Source organism: Dama dama, chromosome 18, assembly GCF_033118175.1.
Source record: "Dama dama isolate Ldn47 chromosome 18, ASM3311817v1, whole genome shotgun sequence".
Classification (NCBI taxonomy): Eukaryota; Metazoa; Chordata; class Mammalia; order Artiodactyla; family Cervidae; genus Dama; species Dama dama.
This window is the reverse complement of record NC_083698.1, coordinates 81,656,059-81,678,446: the sequence shown is the minus strand read 5'-3', so window position 1 is coordinate 81,678,446 and position 22,388 is coordinate 81,656,059. Positions and strand designations below refer to the sequence as shown.

The 22,388-nt window shown below is 38.0% G+C and overlaps 1 protein-coding gene across 1 annotated transcript in view; it reads right to left on the bottom strand.

Annotated features, from left to right (window-relative positions):
* Positions 1-22,388, bottom strand: part of CPED1 (cadherin like and PC-esterase domain containing 1) — a 304,150-nt gene that overhangs the window by 122,017 nt on the left and 159,745 nt on the right. The window lies entirely within an intron of this gene.

Below are 22,388 nucleotides of genomic sequence, written 5' to 3'. Positions count from 1 at the left end.
TTATCTAAGTGAAAATGATCCATATGCAAGTTGAAGAAGTGGGCAGAGTTCATGAGGAAGGTTGAGATTGAAAGCAGGTATTTTATAACCATCTTTACATATAAAGTCCTAGGATTGGCGGAAGTATTCACAGAAGATGAACCCTATATGGAATTCATCCATCTATTGTGAAAGGGTATTCAAAACTTCTTTGGGTAATTGTTTCATATCCATACTCAGCTCTGAGCTTTGGGTGACTGAGCTCTTACCAGTTCTAGAGATAGATCTCTTTGGGGTCAGCCAATCAACAGTAAACAGTTGGGTAAAAAATCACAGATAATGAAATTCATGGAGATTTTTGAAGAACTTTTGGGGATGGGACATGAGGACATGAAGTCTATTACAGCCATGGCCACGTGTAGACATCTGCAGTTGCCCAAAAGTTCCCAGGTAGAGTCTGGGGGAGGCTATACACCAGTGAGACAGACAGGAAGCAGGTGACACCATCTAAGAACCGAGTCAAGACTTCACCTGAAGTCAAATATATATCTAGGTCTTTTTCACTTATATCAACCAGTAAATCCTCTTTATTTTAAAATGCAGTTCAAATTAGGTTTTTAACATGAGCGACACAAGTTGTTTTAACTACTGGATCCCTTCTCCTCAACTCCCAGTCTTCCTCCCCACACATATTAAGTTTGTCATTTGTAATATGACTGAAGTATATCAGAAGATATAAACTGATGGCCCATGAGTTAAATCTGATCACAGAAATTTTGTTTGTTTCTTTGGCTTGCAGAGGACCTCTTTTTAAAAATTATTACCAATATATAAAACCTGGGGGTGGGGAGGTCTTCCATTAAAATCCCAATATTTCACTTTTTTTCTTTTGAAGACTCAGGAGATCTGACAATGCAGAGTCGGAATTCCAAAACAGCACAGTCATCACACACTGAGTAGTTGATGCTTACTTTGTATAAGGCATATTCTTTCTATTTTTCACAGTCCCTACCACTTCCTATTGCCTCACACTTGGCCTAATTCTGTCTTGCATGCTACCTACTTCTGAAAGGATGTGTTTGCAACACTTCATGGTCAGTGAGGTCTGTCCCAGGCCTCTTAAGTACTTCATTTAAGTAAAAGGCAAATGAATGTGAAGAAAATGCAGTGAAACTGCCAGTCTTAAAAGAGGAACTAACTCACACTTGGAAGCTTAGTCATACTCTTTATATAAGGCTTACAGGAATTTATCTGGAGCAGAACATGATTTGATTATGAAAAATCCAAAGCTCTGACAATAGACACTTTTATTTCATGGCTGAGAAGGTTTCTTTATTTGTCCTCTAGGGCAAAAATACCTTAATAGTTTAGGAGCAGCTAATTGTACAACAATGAATATCATGAGCTTTAAAACCAGACAGACCTGAATTTAAGTTCCAGGTCTTCCCCATGTTGGCTGTGATGATAGTGTCTATCACACAAGGTTGTCATGTAAAAAAAAAAAAAAATGTGATAAAATAAACAGAAGATGGCATGTAGACATTTAATATGCAGACTGCTCTACTGCATGAGTTTATTCCAATAATGTATAATAGTTCTGATTGAGATGAGTTTCAACCTGTAAGGTATAAATAAGAACTAATTTTATTTTTTCCAATAACTACAACTGTCATGCTCCATTGACTAATCTATCCCCTGTCTTCATGGGCCTGTATCCCTTAATGATATTAAAGCTCTGTATCATTACACCTCAGTCATTGTCAGTTATAAAAAGTCTCATTTTCATTAGAAAGACTTAAGCCTATTCACTAAAAACTAATTATTTACTAGACCCAAAGCTTTCCCCAGGGAAGGTTAGACTTGTAGCTCCTATGGCTTATAATGGACTTAATTCTAAGATGGCCCTTACAGTTTTTGGGCCCTGGTATATATACAGGTTCTTCCAATTATTCAAGAAAACTCTAATCTAGGTGTTGTGTAGTAACATCCCAAATCAGTTGACACTAAATTAGGGAAATTAAATCTGGGTTTAGAAATCAGAGACAGGGAAGACAGAGAGAGAGAGAGAGAGAAATCCTACTAGTTGAGGGAGATTTCCCCATTTCTGGCTCAGGAGATGACAAGAACCATATAGCAAGGAATGCAGGCAGCCTCTAGGAGCTGAGAGAAGCGCTCAAAATAGAAACTTCAGTCCTACAGAGGCAAAGAAGTGAATTCTGCAATGACCTGAATGAACTTAGAAGTCAGTTCTTCTGCAGAGCCTTCAGCCAAGATCTCTAATACCAGAAGGCTGGAGGTAGTGGATGGGATATGTTTTCTCCCAGCTTTCCTAAACTCACTCCTCTTGATTTGAGTCAGGAGGAAGGAAAGACGAAGAGAAATCTTTCCAGCAGTCATCACGGTTGAGCTAGCTCCTTGTCTACACGATGTGGATGGAAGTTGTTGTAGTTCAGTTGCCCAGTCATGTTTGACTCCTTGAGACCCCATAGACTGCAGCACGCCAGGCCTCTCTGTCCCTCACCATCTCCCAGAGTTTGCCCAAGTTCATGTCCATTGCATCAATGATGCCATCCAACCATCTCATCCTCTGATGCCCTCTTCTCCTTCTGTCCTCAATCTTTCCCAGCATCAGGGACTTTTCCAATGAGCAAGCTGTTCACATCAGATGACAAAAATACTGGAGTTTCAACTTGAGCATCAGTCCTTCCAATGAGTATTCGGAGTTGATTTCCCTTTTTTTTTTTTTTTTAATTAGTTGGAGGCTAATTACTTCACAACATTTCAGTGGGTTTTGTCCTACATTGATATGAATCAGCCATAGAGTTACACGTATTCCCCATCCCGATCCCCCCTCCCACCTCCCTCTCCACCCGATTCCTCTGGGTCTTCCCAGTGCACCAGGCCTGAGCACTTGTCTCATGCATCCCACCTGGGCTGGTGATCTGTTTCACCATAGATAATATACATGCTGTTCTTTCGAAACATCCCACCCTCACCTTCTCCCACAGAGTTCAAAAGTCTGTTCTGTACTTCTGTGTCTCTTTTTCTGTTTTGCATATAGGGTTATCGTTACCATCTTTCTAAATTCCATATATATGTGTTAGTATGCTGTAATGTTCTTTATCTTTCTGGCTTACTTCACTCTGTATAATGGGCTCCAGTTTCATCCAGCTCACTAGAACTGATTCAAATGAATTCTTTTTAATAGCTGAGTACTATTCCATGGTGTATATGTACCACAGCTTCCTTATCCATTCATCTGCTGATGGGCATCTAGGTTGCTTCCATGTCCTGGCTATTATAAACAGTGCTGCGATGAACATTGGGGTGCACGTATCTCTTTCAGATCTGGTTTCCTCAGTGTGTATGCCCAGAAGTGGTATTGCTGGGGATTGACTGGTTTGATCTCCATGCTGTCCAAGGGACTCTCAGGAGTCTACTCCATCACCTCAGTTCAAAGGCATCAATTCCACGGCACTCTGCCTTCTGGATGGAGGGGATGGAGGTAGCCTTGAATAAATGCTGATGATGAAGCAGTTGCCTGGAACATTGAGTCTCAGCCACCTTTTCCAGCTGATACCGATTTAGAAATACAGGATGTCTCATGAAGGTCCCTGATGAGCTTCTAAAATCCAGTATTTTTCTACCTTCTACACCTTCAACACTGGGGGCTATGGCTTGGGACAGACATATATCCAGGCCCTAAGATATACGTATTGGAATAGATACAGTTCTAGGTCCTTTTCTTACTTAGGCTCTGAGCCCTACCAATTGCAATATTTCAAGGTGATAAGAAGAGGTGAAATCATAAACCTCTTTCTCCAGTTGAAGCAGAGGGAAGTGGATAGGCTTACTTCTTGACAATGCATTCCCCAAGGTCAATTTGTCTCTTTCTCAGTCCCCTCATATGTCTCTTGATGCTGAGTATATGAAAGTCTGAGGTTAAGAAGGACTTCTTACTGAGACATAAAGAATTTAGAATCTTTGCATTGTTTGGTTACCTTCAGGGGCAGGAATGATGCCAACACTGTGTGTGTGTGTGTGTGTGTGTGTGTGTGTGTCTGTGTGTCTGTTCATGTTCAGTCCTGTCCGATTCTTTGAGACCTCATAGACCATAGCCTGCTAGGCTCCTCTGTCCACAGAATTTTCCAGGCAAGAATACTAAAGTGGGTTGCCATTTCTTACCCCAGGGGATCTTCCCAACCTGAGGATCAAACCAATGTCTCTTGTCTCCTGCATTGGCAGGTGGGTTCTTTACCACCAGTGCCACCTGGGAAGCCTTGATGCCAACACTGCCCTCCTACAAATGTAATGATGCATTTTAACAGTTTGAAAAGGTTATGCTCCTAGGACATAGAGCATAATAACTTTAAAAAACAGAATATATATTTTGTATTTAGCTTTGAAGTATCATTTAATTTTATAAACATTAATTAAGAATCTTTCTAAGCTCCCCAGGTGGCACTAGTGGATCTTTCTAGAATCTCTCTAGGCATTGTATTAAGTGGGGATGATAAAAGATCTAGAATTTGCCTGCAGAAACTTACTCAGTTTGTGTGTATGCACACAAACACCCATGCACACATGTGCATGTTAAAGAGAAAGATAGAATGAGAAAGACAAAGAGAGGTAGAGAGATGGTAGAGAAACAAAAAAAGTTCCAGGAATAGGTTGCTAGTTAAGTATAGTGTTATAAGAAAGATGCCCACACAGATTTCACCATCTTGAATAATACTTTGATAATGGGTAGGGGAATTCATTTCATTTAAAACAACACTTTAATGAGGCTGTGAGTGCTCCTTCTAGTGAAAAATAAGAGTTAGGTTCATTAAAAAATACATTTAAACTAAACATTTCAAGATTTAAACATGTAAGGCTGTGAGTGCTCCTTCTGGTGAAAAATAAGAGTTAGGTTCATTAAAAAATACATTTAAACTAAACATTTCAAGATTTAAACATGTAAGGCTGTGAGTGCTCCTTCTGGTGAAAAATAAGAGTTAGGTTCATTTAAAAATACATTTAAACTAAACATTTCAAGATTTAAGCATGTAAGGCTGTGAGTGCTTCTTTTGGTGAAAAATAAGAGTTAGGTTCATTTAAAAATACAATTAAACTAAACATTTCAAGATTTAAACATTACTCTGCCGATAGAGATCCACATAGTCAAAGCTATAGCTTTTTCAATAGTCCTGCATGGATGTGAGAGTTGGACCATAAAGAAAGCTGAGTGCTGAAGAATTGATGCTTTTAAACGGTGATGTTGAAGAAGACTCTTGAGAGTTCTTTGGACTGCAAGGAGGTCCAACCAGTCAATCCGAAAGGAAGTCAGTCCTGAATATTCATTGGAAGGACTGATGCTGAAGCTGAAACTCCAATACTTTGACCACCTGATGCAAAGAACTGACTCATTGGAAAAGACTCTGATGCTGGGAAAGACTGAAGACAGGAGAAGAAGGAGACCACAGAGGATGAGATGGTTGGATGGCATCACTGACTCAATGCACATGAGTTTGAGCAAGCTCCTTGAGATGATGAAGGACAGGGAAGCCTGGTAAACCGCAGTCCATGGGGTCACAGAGTTGGACACGACCGAACGACTGAACAACAAAGGACTTTGGGAAGGCCATGTACAGATTGCTGTGTTTAAAATGGATAACCACCAAAACCTTACTGTATAGTACACAGAGCTCTGCTCAATGTTATGTGCCAGCCTGGATGGGAGGCGGTTTTGGGGGAGAATGGATACATGTATACATATGGCTGAGTCCCTTCACTGTTCACCTAAAACTATCACAACATTGTTAATCAACTATACCCCAATACAAAATGCCTTTGGTGTTAAAAAAGTTAAAAAATTAAATTAAAAAAGAAGATTTAAACATGTATTCTCCCTCAAATTCTTTCTTGGCATAATGAATCTAGCTTCTTCTAAGGAGCTAGACTATGTTAAGAGCCAAAGGGAAGTTTGGTCTAAGGCATCCATGTACTTCTGTTTGTGTTTTTTGATAAAGCAAAACAAAACAGAACATGAACAAACAAATACAAACTTTTGATCAAGCCAGAGGCCCTCTTTGATCTCTCCCAGAGAAGGATCTTACTGCAAAGTGACCATCCTTCTCTACCCATGGATCCTCAACGGAGTTTCAAAAATCTTCATTTTACTCTTCAGAAGGATAAATTTCACAGAGGAAATTCTTTTATATTCTTGTTTGAATATAAAATTTAAAATTTATACCATTTTTATTATTATACCCAATAAAAGTGAAACCTTTATTCTATGGGTCTGCAAAAGCAACTTTTGAAGTCAGATGCATCTATCAACATACTTATTAGAGGCCTTTTATTCCCCTACAGTTCTGGAAAGAGTTGGAAAGCCAATGTCAACATGGTTTAGATATTCATAATTGTTTACACATGTTTCAGTAACAAAATATATTTGGGGGGGGTTGGTGCTTTACTTTAGGATTTGAGGCAGCTGGAAATTATTATCATTATGGGCAAAAGTGTTCTAACTAGATAATGGTGTTAAAAAGAATATCATATTCCTGGAATATTCTAATATGCAGCACCTATTATTTTATTAAGTTGAGTTTTTAAAACATGGATTGGCTGTTGTCCAGTCAGTTACACACAAAGATGTCTAAGGAAATAGGTTCTCAGAATTAGTATTAAATAGAAAATGACTGTGGTTTACTATTAGTAATATTATTATTGTTATACAGAGAGACCTTAGTAATCCTTTTAAGGACTAGATAGCTAATATCCCACATATTGTAAAGACAGATTTTTATTAAATATTTAAGAAATGGGACATTGTCACCAATCATGATACAAGGTATCCAATACCTTGAAGATATGTACAAATTCTTTTCATATTTGCTTATACAGGGGAAAAAATGATGATTAATAAGGGATTCTGTGACTCCCAAACGTGAAGTGTTTCTTCTAAGGAGCTAGACTATGTTAAGAGCCAAAAGGAAGCTAGGTTCAAAGGAAATTCATCTAATATTTGTGCTCTGGTTATGAAAGTGGGTGAGAGGCTGCTCATTAGCGGCATGTCGCCAGTTGGCAGGAGGGCTGTGGGCCAGACGGAGGGGTTAGTGTGATCACAGATGGAGTTAGCATGGGAAAGAGGATGCCAGAACATCCCAGGCAGTGCATGCTATTTTCAGGACTTTACACGAATCATTACTTTTTCATTCTGTGCCAGTATTGACACAGACAAATGCATTTGTTGACTGCCTATTGAAGATTTGCAGACTACCAAAATAAGTCTCATCCTTGGAGACATCACTCAGGAAGGAGTTTTAAAAATTCTGATTTATAACTACCTCTAAATATAATGTCTCCCTTTCATCAAAAGGATATTGTTTTTATATCAAGAGACTGCCACAAAGACTTAACAAATAAGAGTGTGGAATGGCAGAACACATAGTCTAAAGAAGTAGAGACCTCCTTCTATTCAAGGAGAGTGGTTACCAAATTTGCAATTGATCATTCACTTTATAAATTTAGAAATAGCAATTTTGCATTAGAGACTCTCTTAAGGATAGAGAACTGGTTCAACTCAGGGACTCAGTCTAGGTTTGGATTCCAATAGCTGTTCTCCATAGGGTACAACTACTCGCTGTCAGGAGATTTGATGACCAGCCCATGGGTTTGAATCACCACTCTGCACTGACTGGCAATGACACTTGGTAAATTATTAGTGGTAAACCTTGGCAAGTTATTGAGATTCACCAGGTATCCAGGTAAGGAGTTAGACATCCAAGATCCCCCCAACTCCAAAGTTCAGTGTGACGTTGGAACACAAGATTGACAAATGTCATAAAAATGAATATAACTGCTGCCCACAGAGCTACCTGTCAATTCTATCACTAGAGACATACTCAACTACTCTTCCCTCCACTCGTGTCTCCCCATTTACAGTTTTGGCTACTGAAGCCCTTCTCCCCACATGTGTTGTTGCAGGGGCTTCCCTCCTCAGGACCATCCCACTATATTCATTGTATCTTCTGTTAAGAAGATTTTTTTCCAAGTTCTATTGAGATAGTCATGACAGTAGTCATGAAGTAGTTATACATGGATGTGAGAGCTGGACTATAAAGAAAGCTGAGCACCGAAGAACTGATGCTTTTGAACTGTGGTGTTGGAGAAGACTCTTGAGAGTCCCTTGGACTGCAAGGAGATACAACCAGTCCTAAGGGAGATCAGTCCTGGGTGTTCATTGGAAGGACTGATGCTGAAGTTGAAACTCCAATACTTTGGCTACTTGATGCTAAGAGCTGACTCATTGGAAAAGACCCTGATGCTGGGAACGATTGAGGGCAGGAAGAAAAGGGGACGACAGAGGATGAGATGGTTGGATGGCATCACCAACTCAATGGACATGAGTTTGGGTGAACACCGGGAGTTGGTGATGGACAGGGAGGCCTGGCGTGCTGCGGTTCATGGGGTCGCAAAGAGTCGTACCCAACTGAGCCACTGAACTGTACTGATTGAGATATAACTGATAAAGAAGATTTTCTGAAGGTTCCTTGTAACCTCACTCATCAGGTGCCTTTTATAGAAAAAAGAATGACCACATGATGCAAACAATAAGCTGCAAATTAACATTTTAACATTTGGCTGTTAACTGTTTTGAAAAACATATACTGAAATAATTCAGCAATCTACTTCTGGAGTGGAGTGGAGTGGCTAAGAGCATAGCATGTAAGTAGCAGAGCTCTACAACTGGGATGCCTGGGTTCAAAAACAGCCTCTGCTACTTCCAAGCTGTGTGACATTGGGAAAGGTCTATGGGCTTCCATTTTTGCATCCGTGTAATGGGAATTATCCAAGTTTCTACCTTGTGTTTTGCTTTGAGTTAATAAATGTAAAGCAATTAGAATAGGACCTGGCACAAAATACGTGGCAAAGAAAATGTTAACTGCTGTGCATTTTAAATATACTTGAATGAGACAAATCTCTAATCTGTGAAGAGCATTGATATTTGGGATATATCAAAGTCATTTGGAACAAAGTCTGATTTTTAAAAATGTAGGGGAAAGTTTGGAAGTTTGGGTTGAAATTACAATGCATGTATAGAATAAGACTTGTTTTCTCATTTAACTTATTATCAGGTATAAATAAACTTATTGTCTTTTGAAGTGATGGTTTTCAAACTGATAATCCTTCTTTTAAAAGCAATAATATATACTAAAATATTAAATTACATTATGGTTACACTTTGTGCCTGATGACACAAGGCATACTCCTTGTCCTTTGTTGTTCGTTTTTTAAAACGGCAGGGAGAACACCGATTTCCTTATCTTTAATGGAATCTACCAGAAGGATAGTGCCAAGTTAGGAAAATAAATACTTCCCCTCTTTTTGTTGAAAACTCTTTAAATTCTCAGTCTCTCAGTTGAGATTGGGAAAAAGACAACATACAAAATTAATCGTGCAACTATCAAAGTTAAAACACATGTATACTCAATTCTGGAATTTTTGTTTTAGCACTTACACTACAAAATTTATAGTATAATTTAGCATGGGTGATTTGTTCTACAAAGCCCTTCACAGGTTTATATCTTGTTAAATCTAAATTTAAATATAAGCAATTAAAAAAATCTCCAATTTATTCTGCTAGACCTCAATAGAAAAAAAATATACAGCCTGTATTAAACTTTCCTCCGATACCAATCTTGAGACATATTTTATTGATCTGTGATTTATATTTTGCAAACACATAAAGTGAGCTCTTACTGTGCGCAAGCACTATTCAAGCTCATCACAATATTAACTCAGATTTTCCTTAAAGCCACCCTAGGGGGTCAGTACTATTATACCGCTGACAGATGAGTAACTTTTCATAAGGTCACCAAACATGCACATGACGAACTGCAACTCAAATCTAGGCAGCATAAATAATGTTTTGATGAAAATATTTAGGAGTGGTTATTTCACTTGATGAAAATGTTTCCCTCCCTATTATTCCTAAAACCTTTGAAATCTGGATCTCTGAACTTTATCAGGAATTTAATTTTCAAATAACCTATCAGGTCAAGAATTCCACATGCAAAATTTATTTTCCAAATCCTTAGGTCTGGAAAGATCATCCTGAAGCATTTGGGAGGTGATAGGGAGGAGAGGGAGAGGAGGTGAACCCTCCCCACAAAAGTCAATGAAAGCCTGCACCACATTGTTAAACAATGAGGTTCTGAAGAGCTGGGGGGGCCACTGGGGGTGGAGAGGTCTGATTTGCTTTGAAGAGTGAAGTCATGCTCGATGTTTTAAACTGATTAGTCCTGCCTTAGAAAAAAAAATGGATGCGGGTAAGAAAAAAAAAAGACAAATTAGCAGCATTTTCAAAAGAAGTTAAATATGTCAGGCAGTCAAGTGTCCTAATTCTGCCTTGAGGGAACATGTGTCAAACCAGCTTGTGGTTCTGCAATCGGTGAAACCATCTGCAAAAAATATCCCATCCCTCATTCCTGTTTCTACAACACACGCCTATGGAAGGAAATGTTAGAGTTGCTCAACTGCATGTGGAAATTTTCCTGGCATTACCTAATTGAGATGTGGGGCCCACCTTTCTTTGAACAACAACAACAACAACAAAAACCCAGTTTATTATAGCCTGCTAAAAGAAAGCATATCAATGGCTTGAAATAATAAGAATAATAGAAATTGCCCAAGTGACATATTATTAAAATTTCCCCCAGGACCACTATGACCTACAACTCATAACCACAGATATTTACTTCGAAGCCAATATTAGATTTGGTGGCATGTTGCTTTGAGAACTATTAATAATTGCCAATTCTCTGTGCTTATAAAGATTATTGAAAGACCACCCATAACCCCAAAATGTACTATAATTCTAGATACTAATTTCATCATTAGAACTACAAGTCAAATAATACATGCCAATAGTACAGTTGCTGGGCCAAAGCAGGTGCTCAATAAATTGAGTTACAATCATGTACCTTTATGCTGGAAATGAAATTGTCCTTTTTCTGCTTGTTGCTGCTAGTGATCTGCTTCAGATTATGAGTTACTAGCGTAAGGTTTTTTTTTTTTTAACCTGGGCTTTTTCATATCTGAAAGTGTATACAGCATTAGGTGTGACTGTACATGATTCCTTGAAACAAGGGCTCAACACTTTCATGAGAGATTCAAGAGGGTAACTGCCTTCTCCAAAGGTTAAGAACCACTGGCCCAGAGACATCATTTGTCTTCACTTGTCTTACACAGAGCCAAACTATGCTGTTTGATGAAGCCAAAAACGTGTTTTCAAAAAATGGGACTTTCCTGGTGGCACAGTGGATAAAAATCTACCAGCCAATGCAGCGGTCACAGGTTCAATCCCTGGTCCAGGAAGATTCCACATGTCATGGAGCAACTAAGCCCATATGCTACAACTACTGAACTAGCACTCTAAAGCCCACAAGCCACAACTACTGAAGCCCGTGCACTTGTGCTTGGGGCTTGTGCTCCACAACAAGAGAGGCCATGGCAAGAGACCCACACACCGCAATGAAGAGTAGCCCCTCACTGCTGCAACTAGAGAAAGCCTGCATGCAGCAACAAAGACGCAACGCAAACCATCCTCTCCCTCTTGCTTTCAAGAGGGAGGGGGACTGATTAGACTGTTCACCCTAGTACCTAAGGTCTCTCCCCTCTCTTACCACCACCCTTGTTATCCAGGTCTGTACCTTTGCTAGAGTTAATCTGGACTTGAGAAATGGATAAGGAAATGGAGGAGGAGACATCAAAGATCTAGGGATCCTCTGGAGCATTAAAGCACCGCCCCCCCCCCAAAAAAAAACAGGACTTGGGAGTTATCAAAAAGGGACTTCGTTTAAAAGCTTCTCTCTTAACTACAGTCTCCTTCTAAGTTGCAGATGTCACATTTGAAATCCAGTTACTCTAACAGAATATTTTATTTAGAAACCTCCCAGGGTTTTTTTTTTTTTTTTCCCCTGTCCAATTCTGAAATCAGAAGACTATTATTAGAATGCCAAAACATAAACTTCAAACGAACATGAATGTATACAGCAGAAGGATGCACTCAGGGAAACCTCTGGATGCTGTCGGAAGCCAGGAAGATCTGATTCTCTTGTAGACGGTCTTGGCGCTGCTGCGCTAACGGTAGTAAAAGTTTGTTTCTTCTTGTAAAAGAAGCAGATGTGACTTGGAGAAACATGGAGAACAGATGTGCTGAGCAAACGTTTTCATTTAAGCGGTAATTTATCTGACTGTAAGTTACATTAACTCATGAGGTGAGTGTTTAACATAACTCGTTTTCACCAACTCAGAAAGATAATTTATAGAAGCACTAAAAGAGATCGTGAATTAACACAACCCTCTCATCTTTGCCTGCTTTTGCTTTTTTTTAGGAAAACGTATAGATTTTTTTGTCCCTATTAAATTTTTTTAACTTTTTGTTTTATATCCACGATAAATGTTGTGATAGTTTCAGGTATGCAGCCAAGTGATTCAGTTATATATTTGTCTGTTTCTTAAGAAAGCAATGCCACACAAAATTCCCAAACCTTCAGTGTCTATGAAGGTTTACCCGGCACTGAGGTGGGCCTCTGCATTCAGAACGTCTGGGTGCACAAACTGCTCATGAAAATGACAGATCATTCCCCTTGGTGCGACATGGACTCGTGAGAACACTAGTAAAGAGTTGCTCAGGCTTAGAACACAGAATTTGAAACAACTGCAGAAGGCTAAGTGCTGAAGTCAAGGACACTTAACAAGAAAGAATGCCTACAGTCATGGTCATTGCTAACGAAATGGATGCCTCTGCCGCAGATCCTTCTGAGGGAAGTAGAAGATGAGGGCCACTTGGCACAGTGGGCACCATGCCTACGATACACTCTACTTTTAGCTGCCAGGAAAATGAACCATCTTTAAATTTAGAAGGTAAAAAATGAACTTGTAGGTCCAAGAAAAGTCTCTACAAAGATGGGTTTATAGAGATGAATATTAGTACTTTCATCTTTATACATATATGTGTTAGTTGCTCAGTCGTGTCCGACTCTTTGCGACCCCATGGACTGTTGCCTACCAGGCTTCTCCATCCATGGGATTCTCCAGGCAAGAATACTGGAGTGGCTTGCCATTCCCTTCTCCTATATGTATATATATAAACACAGTTATAAAATATAATTTTAAGTATTTTTCATGAAAGAAGGGAACCGCAAAGGCAAAAGTACAGAATCCATGAACTTCAGGAATGCAACTGTATGGAACAGCCTCGGTCACTCACTGTCCTTTCTAAACTCACAATTACTTCTTCCTGTCCCGAGTCCTTTACAATTCCAGCAGTTTCTCAGTACTACTGGCTCCTACTTCCTTCGCTGTGCCCTTTCTTCCTGTTCCTCCTCTGTACACTCGCAGGTAAGCCGTTGAGGGGGATCGGGACCAAGAGTTTTCATGATGACGATGATGACAACGATGATGCTGATTCAACACTGACTGAGCACCTGATCATGCACTAGGCTTATGACAGAACTTTGCACTAGTTATCTAACTGAATCCTCAGACTGATGTGATAAGATAGGGTCTATTACTACTTCTCTTCTTAAAGGTAAGGAAACTAAAGCTTAGGGGAGCTTATATGCCTTGCACTGGGAGACACTAGTGCAGTGAGGCAATGAGGACAGTTAGAAGCAGAGTTGGGACCAGTCAGGTTTCCCTGACAGCGATTACAAGCAGGAAACTTGAAGTCCATGGCTTTTAACCACTAGGTTAGGAAAATAATCTGAGATACTTTGCTGAGCTGCAAAATTTGCTCTGATAATTTCCACAGAGAAAACTGACAGTCATCTATTTATAGAATAAGAGAAAATACTCTGACTTTTATGAAGGAGACATTCTCTTCTATATGTTTAAACACTAAATGCAGTATTCACTCACAGTTTTCAGGAACCTACTTAATTTTCACTCATTGTAGGTTTCCATGACAGAGAGATAGCATAGGAAGTCACTGGAGGTGGAAATTTACACTTGAAGAAACTGTGATGCCCGTGAGAAATATCAACCAAAATATAAAGCATTTAATATAAAATCTAAATAAATATAATACAAAATATAAATTAATATAAATAGAAGTCAATAAATGTATAAATAAATATAAAAATATAAAATACTTAGCCTAAGATTTAGTTTCCTCTTTGGAAGGGGATGAGGAGGAGTAGATAATCAAATCACTTACATTATCTAACCTTCTTGTGAGGATTAAATAAAGAATCTAAAAGTTAGGATTTTTTTCACTTTGATAAATGTGTCATTGAACCATTGTCAAATTGTCAGCTCCACAGTATAGCCTTCTCACTATTATAAAGTATGCATTAATAAATTTTTTAAAATTTTGAAAAAAATGTACTGTGGAGGTTTTTAATAGAAATATTAAGGTAGTGAGGTGTGTTAAATAGTGAAAGTGATTAATCGGAAATTGCTCTAATTGTATAAGCAAGCATCACATTTTTAAAAAGCCTGTGCACTGGAAACCACTTTACCAATTAGTAGCAATAATAGTATTCTGGCTAAGTAGAATTCTAACATGTAAAATATTATAACCTAATTTAAATATCAGACACCTTATAAAGATAGTCAGATACTAGGATATATCTAGTAAGATATTAGATACTAACTTTCCTCACAGGTATACTTTCGTTTTTGTTTTTTGTTTTTTTTTTTTTTAATATTTATTCATTTATTTGGCTGCACCAGGTCTTAGTTGCAGCATGTGGGATCTAGTTCCCTGACCAGGGATCGAGCCTGGGGCCCCTGCATTGGGAGCTCAGAGTCTTAACCACTGGGCCAGCAGGGAAGTCCCACAGGTATACTTTCAAAGGAAAGACTGATACTTGATATTACCCACCAAAGTAAAGATTATGAAGACTTCAGAATTTTTCAGTGACTCTAGAACAATATAAAATGTATAAACTGTAGGGAATTCTCTGACAGTCCAATGGTTAGGACTCCAAGTTCTCACTTCAGAAGGCCCAGGTTCAGTCCCTGGTTGGAGAACTACAATCAACAAGCCATGCAGGTGGCCAAAATAATAATAATAATAATACTTTAAATAAAATTAAAAATTATCACTGTACATGACCATAGAAGCAAGTTTAGTTAACTAAATTTTAACAGGTTGAATTCTGGCTGAATGTTTCCTGAAAAGGTCAAAAAGATTGTTAAGTGTGAGGAGGGTTTTAGATTCTATGGTTCAGAGTAACCATTAAAAGGATTGATTTGAGTCAGATTCATATTCAAAATTCTACCTTTGCCGCTAATTACATATGTTACTTAGAAAGTCTGGGTAAGCTTCTAACTGTTCTAGCTCTTTTAAAGTCTTAGTTACTCTATGTGTTTAAAAAAAAAGGGAAGAGATAAAAAAAATCATCTGTTTAAGGCTGTGGAAAACACTGAGTAAGGTAGGAAGATAAAGAGCTTAACATGATGCCTGGCACATAATAAAAATTCTATAAACATGACCTAACTACTCCACGCTCTGTGGCTGCTGCTGTCAGCAGCTTCCTCCACAGCACATGGCAAATTTCTAATAACTCAGGGCAGAGCAGATACTTTAAACAGTTGCTGGTTGGGGGCATTTCAGTACAACACAGACTCTATTGTTGGAAAATTAAATTGCATTCCTCTGGTATATTGAGGTGAACAAGGTAACTAAAAACCACTAAAATGAATATTTAATCAATACTGCAACTGTGGAAATGAACAAAGGTTTTTATTCAGCAATCATTGCTAAACACTCTTCTCTTTTATTATGGATATTTGCTAAAGCATTAGACAACTATCACAAGAGTTGTTTTATAATAATCTTCTGTGATGTTATTAAGATACAAAAAATAAATGGAACATTATAAAGCATTTCCAAATGCTATAACTGGAGTCATTCACATAGCATTTAAATAACTCAGCATCTAGATTGCTAATTAGTGTTTTTGTAAAATGAAGCTTCAAATGCCAGTTTTAAATGTGTAGCCAAATCCTGGACATATCACTTTTTTAAAATGGTATTTTGTCTTTCCTTGGTATTTGCCCTTTCTTTATTAATTGCAAATAATTTTAAAATGAAAGTTGTTTCTAGCAAATAGATCCATGAATTATAGTCTCCTATGCTTTTGTGATATGACCTTTCTATAGATTTTATTTATGACTCTACTCTGGCACAACACTTGGGGAGCAAAATGTATATGAGACTATAGATCATCTATACAAATCAATTTCTGTGGATGCTATATTGTTATCCATGTCAAAAATTTTGATTTGGTAAGAGATATTAAATGAAATATTTCCTCATCTGTATTTTAATTTCCTTAGAACATAAATATATCTTATTAGTTCCTGTGCATGACATATTCCAGCAATAATAACAGTTTATTACTTTCTAAATCTTTCTTCCTAACAGCAAAACACTATCCCATTTATGGATAAATCAAAATGAAGTCATCTAGGTATGTTAGTTGACTTTTTATGTTTCATTAAGAATCATGTTTTCTATAATTGAATGTGTATTCCTGATTATAATTACATTAGACAGAAAAGACAGCAACTCAGTGAGTAGAATAAAGAGCTGTCAGAGTCCTAACGCTGACTACAGAGATGATTAAAAGTATAAGGATGAAAAGAGATAAGAAACATTCTTCAACAGTCAACATTGAAGGATTACCTTTAAACTATTCATACCTCTAGTAAATCCACTACAGATTTACTAGCCTTGTTAGTAGAAAGTAGAAAAGCAGGACCTCTTATTAATATACATCAGTGGTTCTCAACTGGGGCCAGTTTTGCCCCTCAGGGAACGTCTGGCAACATCTGGAGATGTTTCTGGTTGTCACAGCTTGGAGAGAGGTGTGCTACTGAATCTAGTGGACGGAGGCCAGGGATGGCGCTCAACACCCTATAGCGCACAAGACACTCCCCCAAACGAAGACTCATCCAGCTTCACTATCAGTAACGCTAAGCTGAGAAGCCATGGTCCAAATCTGATTTTTTAATATCAGCCAAGCAAATTAGCCCTTTCTCCCTCACTGATAATAACTAAACTAAGAGTTGTCTCTCTGACTCTTATATGCAAATTCCAAATGACAATATAATAAGAAACAGTCACTAAACTCAAATAGAGAGCCCATGGAGGGAAAAATCCTACCTCTGCCATTGATTCCCCCTAGTTCCCAAGGCCTCTCATGCCTAGTCAAGTGTCTAAAGCAATCCACATTACTTATTCATTATCTGTTCACTCATTTTATGGTTTCTAAAAGGAAGGTTAAAAAAAACCCAGTGCTTATTAGACACTTTTCCGTGTTATATACTAGAGAACTGCTGTGGGACCACACATAAACTTTAAATTAAGACCTTCTGGAAAGGATTCCTATAAATGACTGAAATACTTTTCTGCAATCATCAGTAGAATATGTCCCACAAGAACTTTCTAACATTTTTCTTTATATTATAGTAACACATTCTATATATGATCTATTGCCTAAGGTAATTGTATAATAATTAACTTGTTTATGATCAATATACTTGAAAAGGGAAGAATGTCTTGGAATATATTACATACCTACCCACTAATGTATTTTTCTTATATTATTGAGGTATAGTTTATATCTAGTATACCTAATTTATATATAGCTAAACATACTTAGAAGTAATATTTTATATACAGTTAATTGAACAAATCTGAAGTGCACAATTAAATTTTTATACATCTATAAACCATCTGGCTGTATATGTAACCACCACCCCAATTAAGATATAGGACATTTGCCCTAAAAGTTTTTACAAGCTTAGAAGCTCCCATACCTTTTAGGTACCACTATTTTGATTTCTATCACTGTAGATTAGTATTGCCTGTTCTTAAACTTCATATAAGTGGAATAAAGTATGTCTTTTTATGTCTGGCTTCTTTTTTTCAACATAATGTTTTGGAGATTTATCCATGTTTGTATATATCAATAATTAATTAATTTTAAAATGTCTCAATAGCATTACATTGAATTTATCGAATTTTTTCCAGTTTTTAGATTTTATAAACAGCTTTTAGATATTACACAATTGATATGAAGATTTCTTGTGCTTAAAAGAAATGAGTTATCAAGCCGTAAAAGGACATGGAGGAAACTTAAATGCACATTACTAAGTGAAGGAAGCCAGTCTAAGAAGGCTACTGCTGTATGATTCCAACTGTATGACATTCTAAAAAAGGTAAAGCTACAGAGAGAATGAGGAGAAGAAAATGGCAACCCACTCCAGTATTCTTGCCTGGAGAATCCCATGGACAGAGGAGCTTGGCAGGCCATGGTCCATAGGGTCACAGAGAGTCGGACATGACTGAAGTGACTAAGCACGCACACACAGAGAGAATGAAAACAAAATTAGGACTGGCAGGAGTTGGTGGGCAGTTGGGGAGAAGAGTAGGTGGAGCACAGAAGACTTTCAGGACAATGAAAATCCTTTGTATGATTTCATAATGTTGGATATGTGTCATTATACATTTTTCCAAACCCACAGAATGCACAACATAAGGAGCAAACCCTAAGGTAAACTATGGACTTCTCATGATTATGATGAATCAGTGTAGGTTTGTTCCTGGTAAAAAATTTACCAATCTGATGTGTGATGTTGATAAGAGGCCATATATATGTGAAGCTGGAGATAAATGGGCAATTTCTATGCCTTCTTCTCATTTATTGTAAACTTAAAACTACTCTAAAAAAAATAAAATGCTTTAAAAGTAAAAAAAAAAGATTTCTTGGATATACCTTTTGATGGACCTATGACTTCATTTATCTTGGGTATGTAGCTAGTAGCATTGCTGTGTCATAGGATATATGTATGTTAACTATAGTAATACTGCTAAATGTTTCCAAAACGGGCAAACACTTTATATTCCCAGTAGTGTATGAACAAAAAATTGTTCCACATCTTCTCCAACACTTTGTATCATTAGTACTTCTAGTGTTTTTCACTGCAGTGTGTGGGTAGTGGTATGTCCTTATCATTTTAATCTACAATCTCCTGATGACTGATGGGGATGACCATCTTTTCATATATTTCTTGTCCACTGGGTTATCCTATTCTTGTGAAGTAAGTGCCTTTCCAAGTCAGCCTCATTTTTGGACCACTTTCTTGAACCCCTTAGCTCAGGAGAGCTGCAAATGTGAGGAAAAAAAAATCAGCTGGCACCAACCAACCAAGAGGTTACCCAGCAGTCTGGTTGCCAAGCTCCACTGTTGCCTTTTGCCCTCACTCATCCCAGCTAAGTATTCCCGGTTTGTGTAAAGGGGGCTTCTCTTCACCATCCTCCCCAGGGTGGTTCTTCCTGCCAACTGACCAGATCAATACGAACTTCTGGAGGACAGTAGCACCTTCTCTGCTAGTTTATTCTTTCTCTTTGGGCTGAGGAAGAGAGTTCATGCCAATGTTAGCAAGGCCTAATGCTTATTTGACTAGACAACTGGAATCAGGCAATGGGAGAATGGGCAAGCTCCAGGGGTCTATATCCTCACTGGAGTCAGTATGGACAGGTCTGCTCCTCAGCAAAAGACATGGCAGTCGGCGGTTGCAGGGCAGGGAGCTGAGCCGACAGTGTAGGCAAGGGCTGGGAGTGTTCTCCCACAGCCTCCCATACCCCACCCTCACTGAGTCTGCCCACCCTGGCACGAGACCACCTCAACAGCAGTGCACTTTAATCACAGGTCTTTGCAATCCACCAAGGGTCAATGAGACGTCTTATTTTATTAACGTCTAGGAAACAAGGAAACCCAAGGGAAACTTAAAAAGCATCTAATCCAATTCCTAATCTGCTCCTTGAGAGATGGATTTCCAGCTGATACTTGAATACCTCCTGGGTCAGAAAAGTCCCTACAGCAAGAGACCCCATTCTGCCAGAAGGCAATGTAATATAACATGGTCTTTGGGATCAGGCACACTCGGATCTGAATCCAAGCCCTGCCACTCACTAGCTGTGTGACCTTGGGCAATATCTTTAACATCTATGACCTTTGGGGTTTCTCCTCTGAAACTGAGGGCTAAGAGAAGAATTCAATCCAATAGGATGCTGTAAGGATTAAAGAGACTGCAACTAACGTAAAGCACTTAGGACACAGCCTGGCACATAATAAATGACAGTCAATAGAATCTATTTGGGGGCAGTTTTGACCTTTAAAGAACTCTTTTATACAACGTGGATCAAAACTCCTACACTGGAATCTGAGTTAACAGCTTCTGGAGTGACATCAAATAAACTCTTTTTAGTTTCCAGTGGGAGGGACAGCCCCAGTGTCACAGGATTGGGAAGCATGTCTGGAGAAGGGTAAACAGGCCAGGTTAGAAGAAGCATAAAATACACTGACAACTAATGAGACCTGAGGCTGAAAAAACATATGGACTAACAGGAGGGAAGTGAACGACCATGGGAGGGGGGGCTTGGAGCATTTTTGGCAACGCTTATGACAGAGTGTGCTTTAAGCTGATGAAGATCAAGCTTGTAAAAACTGAACTGGAAAAGAGTCAGACAGATATGAGCAAACAAAGCTAGGGACTATTTTAGAATCTGAGTCAACAAGTAACAAGAACTGAACCAGAATAGTGTCATAAGAAGAACAAAGGATAAATCAGAGATAAATGAGAAAATAACGGAGATTTCAGCTCTACAGTGTCCCTCTACTCATGGGATCATCTCCATTCCTACTGACATTTCTCTAGATGTTCATCATGTACATAATTACAATTAAACATATAAGGGCTCTCCAAATGATAGCCAGGAAGGAATATATATACTCCTGAAATCTGTGTTCATATTAAAATATCCAGCATAAGGATTTTACATTTTTATGACACTTAGAAATTGAAAATTTTTCATATTAATCTAATACCCATTAAATGGGTTTTGCATATTGCAGAGTAATGAATGAGTCATTTACCATGTTTTAAGTTTAGAGTGGAATCAAAATATAAATCTATGCCAATACTTGTGGGTATCAATTACATTTCAAAAGATACAGCAAAAATTCAACAGTACAAACCTAACTGGTGACAAATGAAAAGTAAAAACACATTTTTTCATGCCTTAATGTAGAACTTTTATTTTCCTTTTCAACTTTTATTTATATTTACTCCATATAAAAGTCAAGTTTACTAACCAATAAAAATGTAGTCACCCATAGAGACTTATAAAAATTAAAATCTACATTAAAATGAAATAAATTCACTTTTTAAAGTGAAAATAACTATTGTTTGTAACCATAAATATTCTGGAAAAATATAATTCATACTATTAGCTCTCCTTCAAAGATGATTTATCCCAAGAGTTAGTTTCTATCTAAAATATGAGAGTGAGATAAGGAAAAACAAAAAATAGAGTCACACACCAAAGAAGGTAAGAATATTTAGTTTGGAAATAACTACACACACACACCGCATACACATCCTTAGACAAAAACACACCTCCCTCTAGGTTTTGGTTTCCTCCCTCAGGAACATTTTTGGTGTGGTTCTATTATTTGTTTTCCCAGTTGGAAAAAGAGTGAGGAATAGCAACCCTATAAAACAAAATGAAAAGTAGATAACTGAAAGGAACCTAATCATGAAGTCTTCTCCAGAGTCTAGACCTGTGTTTCCTCAACTGTGTTCCATAGAAGAATATTAATAGCTAGCGCATTAAAAAGATGTCAAAAAAGTTTGAAAATACTGGACACTACATATCCTTCTTTAGAAGAGGACCATATTTAAACATATTTAAATAAGTACATGAAATGTTCGGGGAAGTCCTACAGCCAAGAAACATACTTTATTGTGTTTAACCCACTGCTTCATAACCATGCAACACTACTCTTTCCCATCTTTTTTTTTAAGTATACCTACTAATATCTTTCAGAATACTAGTTCTGTCCTGCTTTAGACCAATCTTGATACAGTTGTGAAATTCCCTTTGAGTTGCTAGTAGTTCATACATCACAGAGATATATTTTCTTGAAAAACAAAAATCTCAGCAACAAGTACCCTCACAAAGTAGTGTTAAATTCTTTTTGTTATTTTTGTTTTAGACCACATCACATAGTTTGTGGGATCCTAGTTCTCCAACCAGGTATTGAACCTGGCCCCTGAGCAGTGAAAGTGTGGTATCCTATCTGCTGGACTGCCAGGGAATTCCCATGTTAAATTCTTGAGAAGAGATGAAATTGTGGTGGTGGGTAGAGGGGGAGAAAGAATGCTCCATATCTCCCCTACATTTAAGAAAATACGGTATCCATCCTACTCACTCAGGCCCATTTGGCCATTTTTCTCTTATTAACTGACTATGTTTCATGCTCCCACTAGCATATCAATCACTGAGACGAGACATAGTTGCAATCATTCTAAGTGGATTAGTACATAAGGTAAGAGTA